Consider the following 5099-nt stretch of genomic DNA (forward strand, 5'->3'; position numbering starts at 1 on the left):
AGACAATCCCCCCAAGACCCTCAGAATCAACCAGATTTTTTAAAGCTTTTCGCTGGAAAAAGCCCTTTAAACCATTTAAAGCCATGTTAGAAAGTCAGCCTGTAAGTACACAAAACACTGGAGACCATCATATGCTAATCGGAGCTTAACAAAACACATAGTATTACCGAGTATAATTATACAGTCCAGCCATTAGTAGCTTTACCTCTGGCTGTTCTCCATCCTGCTTTCAAGCTACATCCTCTCCTTTCATCTTATTCTACGCCACATGAAACAGGTGAGCTGTTCCCTTTGTATAGCTCAGGGCTCCAGTCACATGGCTCTCAAAGCTTGGTATCTTCATTTAATCAGTTAAAAGAATCGAAATAATCAGAGATCTTTCATGGTCTCCATGCCAAAATTTAATTCTGTTAAACATTCAAAGCTTACCAAGTTCAAAAAATCAAGGAAAAAAAAATAATTTATTTTTCCTAGGAACATCTACTTTGAAAAGCTGCCCTGGGGGGTACATTTGTAGTTTAGGAGAATATCTCTTACAAATCACCCATACATCACTGCTAGCAAGTTCCACAAAAAGAAAACTCTAATGCTTTTTTATTGTCAAGGCAACACTGTGGTTTCTGCATCCCATTTGTTCATGCATAGATAGTAACAGCATCCACTTTTTATCTGATTCCATTTGAATTTTTATCTTGACTTAACTGCCACTGTTTTCTTACAGGAAAATGCAAGTTTAGGGTTATCTTCACCAGTAACAACTTTTGACAGCAAAGAGGTGGTGATAGTTCCCCTAAAGTCTGTATTTGGTACCTCACCACTGGATTAGATGAGAGTGCCGGTAAATTAAACTGGATGGAGCAGTGATTTTCAGTTTTGAAGTCCTTGAATGCATGGGTGGGACTAGTGAATTATTTTTAAGGGGTCTGTGAAAGGTAACTCAGATAAGGCAGATTCATGACAACAGGCTTAAATTTGCTTGAAAGGAGCATGAAGGGCCCCTGGAAAATGCAGTGGGGTCTCCAGACTGGAAAAGATTAGAGTCCTGGGACTACGCTATCTGCTCTGATTTAGAAGCTTGCTGATCCATGGGCCCATGTTATCTGTTGTGCCATTCTTTCTCCAGCACAAGATTAACCCCACACTCTCCTCTCACCTATGGGTATCTTGAGGACCTCCTCCCACCGAGACCATCTGACCCCATGGAGCGCAGATATTGCCGTGTAGGCATTTAGCACTTCTGTTTATCTCCGTCATATGTTTTTCTTCACAGCATCAGCTGACTTGATAGTTGTCGGTGCGTAAGTGAATGTCATGGCACATCACAGGATCCGGGATTAGGCCTCTGAGGAGCTGCAACAGTACCTCGTAGGTAAGTCAAGTATTTCCTGACCTTCCTGTGTTTCCACGAACAGAAACAGGGAGACATCTCACTGAGTTTCTATCAAGATCTGTGCTGCTTTTAGCAGTAGAGGAGGCTTAAGATGTCTGTTAGCATGAACATAAATAAAATGTGTGGGGGGGAGTTTGATTGTGAGGCGAAGAGCTGTATTTTCCAGACAGAGAACTATGTGGTGAATAGTTTTGCTGTGCGTTCATCTGCCCTTCGAAGTCACCTTCCTGACATGGGGTCACTTTTGTGTGTGTTTGTTAAAGACCTCTGGGGATCATCTGGTCCAACCTCTTGCTCCAGGCAGGGTAGACTTTAAAGTTAGGTCAGGTTGCTCAGGACTGTGTCCAGTCAAGCTCTGAGTATCTCCATGGGTGGAGATTCTACCCTCCAGGCAACCTTTGCGGTGCTGAAAATTTTTACTGTCATGGTATTTTCCTCCCCTTATATTCATCAAAATTTCTCTGTTGGCAGCTTGTACCTGTTGCCTCCCATCCTCTCACCTCCAAGCAGATCCTGGCCCTGCACTTCCCATACTCTCCCATTTGGTAATTGCAGACCACAGCACGATCACCATTTGTCCTTCTCTTCTCAAGGCTGAACAAGCCCAGCTGTCCATCTCCCCTCCTATGTTGTGTGCTCCAGCCCCCTGGCCATCTTGGTGGCCCTCCACTGGACTCACTCCAGTATGTCCTTGTCTGTCTTGCACCAGGTAGCCAAGGCAGGACACAGCATTCCCATTGCAAGCTCATAAGTGCTGCTGAAGAAGGAATAATCACCTCCCTCAACCTGTTGGCTACGTGCTTGCTGAAACAGCCTAGCGTTTGGGGTTGAGTCACAAGGAGGAGGTGGAGGTAAGCACGGGTTAAGGATGGATATGCTGCAGGGCACTGAGGTAACACTGCTGCACACACTCCCATTACAGGTAGGATGGTTTCGCCAAGCAGGGTGTCTGCTCACAGCTTTCCACCCCACCCTGCTGCTCAGACAGCCGAGATGCTCCTTGTGAATCACTGTAATTCAAGAAGAGTGTAGATTGCTTTCGATTGCCCTGGCTGTGAGCTGTGGCACTTACACAGATGATTCACAAAGGGCTCAGCCTCCCAGGCCCAGGGGCTGGGGAGGCCACCGGCTGCAATGCCAGATGTTGCAACTTCATCTTTGTACAAGAGGGGTCTTACGTGCACCGTGGGGAGTTGGTGGGATTTGAATTAAAACCTCAGTGGTTATTCCTTTCCATCCTTTTCCTCTGTTCCTCTGCATTTGCTATGGAAGCTGTCGGGGAGTTCATTAACTGATTTGTTTGCTATTTTGTTGTTGGATTTGGCTGGAGAGCTGTTGTGGGGAATTGTGTGGAGGGGAGTTCTCCCTCTTCCCCTAGCTCAGCTTAGGAAATGTGGCAAGGTCACCAAAGAGTGGGCGAATCTCTCTGTCAAGCCGTAGACAGATTTCATATGGGTCATGACAGGAAGTCCAACCTTAACGCTGCCACCACCAACAGCCTTGCAAGAGCTGTGAACTGTTTGGCAGAAAACTGGCAGTTTTGTAACCAAAATCCAATTTTGCAGGAAAGTTAGCTTTGTGCATGTTTTTTTGGATACTGTTTTGCTGTTGTGAAAAGCAATACATATGGAGGCCCATTAGAGCCTAAGGCTATTGTTGATATAGTCTTGACTCATTCTTGGCACTCCTTCTTCATCTTCCTTCGATAGCTCAGCTGGTAGAGCGGAGGACTGTAGGCTGTCTTTGGAAAGTAATCCTTAGGTCGCTGGTTCAATTCCGGCTCGAAGGAAAGGTTTTTGGGGTGTTTTGGTTTTTGTTTCTCACTTATTTCTGGAATTTACAGCTTTGCAGAACTACCCTTTCCATATGCCGCTCTACGTCTCATGAGACATTTAGTCTATTTAAAACGTATCACTTTCAAGGATTTAATTTTCACTACCCTCCTTGTCTGCTTCAGCTGGTTCTTACAGCTATGGTGCTTTGACTGTTGCCACCTCTCTACCTAATCAGTTGATGCCCATGGTATGAGCTTCTCTTCTGCAGAGGCTCAACACCTTCCACAGACCCTTGTTAGCTAGAGCAGACCCACAGTGCAGAGCATAGCGAGCCTCTTTTAGCTGAGTTGGGTGTGGAAAATGGGCAGGTCCATTTATTGGGGAATCCTTGTTGCTGTTTTCGCTCCTTTTCCTATCCTGTTCTTGCATTTTGAAGTTCAGAGGTTTCGGGGAGGGGGTAGGGACCAAGAGAGATGAGGAAGAAAAACGTTTACGTGAGGACAGGAACACTGTGACCATTCAGGTCCAGATACTTGCTGAGACAGCCATTACATGCAGCTATAATCATCGGCCTCGTGAAAGGGTTGTGAATACCACTGTGCACACTGCCCTGAGGTGTATCATTTCCACCCGCTGTCCATTTCAGTGAAGAATTGTAAAGGTTGGGGCTGGTTACAAAGGAAGTGGGTAAGAAAGAGGTGATAGAGCCATATGAAAGGACAGCACAGACCAGGTTAAGGAGGCATTCCAAGGACTCATTCATATGGACACCAACATCGAAAACTTTCAGAGAATAGAAAACAGGGCACTGTGATCTGTTCAAGAAAATTTTGTTTCACACAGGAAGCTGACTCACTTTCACAAGACACAATCAGCTCTGAGAGGTCTGTAAGAAGCTTTATTAAAGAAAAGATTAGAGGTTTTGAGATGTTTACATTAGATGAGACGACATTAGGGATCCAAATCCCAAAGCTCATGCAAAGCTTCTCATGCAAAGCATCTCCTCATGCAAAGTGCAGTGCTGAGCTGAACAAAGATAGGAGAAGGAGGTGGCAATTTTGTTCAGTTTCTTACCTTTCATTGTGTTTTGAATATACTTAATATTTTTTAAGGAGAAATATTTGCCAGAAGTTGGAGTCAAATACATCAAGGAACCGGTACTAAGCAGGAATGAATAATCAAGTGATTATATGTAATTCCAGTATTTTAAAAGATTTTTTTTTTTTTACTAATTAGCGTCAGATCAATGACTATCGATCATAGTAGAACACCAGTTTTCTTTGTCCTTCCAAACCCGGCTGCATTAATTCCTCCTCAGCCTGCATAGCAGTACGCACTTACGACCTCATAACCATAATAGCTTTTCAGCACAGGGAGGCACAGGACAGGAGAGAGGTGGTTCTGCCCTCTCCTCTCAACAATGCAACCAGTTCTCCAGGCCCAGGGGCTTGGGCAGGCCACGAATTTATTGCTCTGTAGGTCCTCCCACAGCGGGATGTGGTTATAAAAGCAAGGGTGGCAGAGACACGCAGCCTCCTTCACAGTCCTGCCAGGACTCCCAGGAGGATTCACAGCAGCAGTGTCTCGGGTGGGAATCTGGCAGTGGCTTTAGACTGTGAGAAAAAGAAGAGTATGAGCCTGAGTGGTGGCACAGGAGGAACTCAGGTGTATTCATAACCAGCCTGGGTTAGAAATCTGTCCCATGGTGCCTGGGACAGATTATTTCCTCCTTGCAATGTGCCTTTTACGGTCTTGGTGAGCAATAAGAGAGTAGGAACCTTTCCAAATGAGTGAATACATGACTCACACATTTAATTGCCACGATAAGCCTGAAGCTTTTGATTCAAAACCTGCCAATAATCATGAAAAGTAAATCCTTGTGCTCGAGAGAAGGGACCGATGCTTTCCCTGAGACTGGGGAATGGTGGTGACAG

At 45.1% G+C, this 5099-nt stretch overlaps 1 non-coding gene across 1 annotated transcript; it reads left to right on the plus strand.

Annotated features, from left to right (window-relative positions):
• Positions 1 to 3089: 3089 nt before the first annotated feature.
• TRNAY-GUA (transfer RNA tyrosine (anticodon GUA)) lies at positions 3090 to 3179 on the plus strand. Its single transcript is given in 2 exon segments — positions 3090 to 3126; positions 3144 to 3179. It is a non-coding gene; the product is annotated as a tRNA-Tyr (tRNA).
• The last annotated feature ends 1920 nt before the right edge of the window (positions 3180 to 5099 follow it).

Source organism: Tauraco erythrolophus, chromosome 3 (genome assembly GCF_009769465.1).
Source record: "Tauraco erythrolophus isolate bTauEry1 chromosome 3, bTauEry1.pri, whole genome shotgun sequence".
In the NCBI taxonomy this organism is placed as follows: domain Eukaryota; kingdom Metazoa; phylum Chordata; class Aves; order Musophagiformes; family Musophagidae; genus Tauraco; species Tauraco erythrolophus.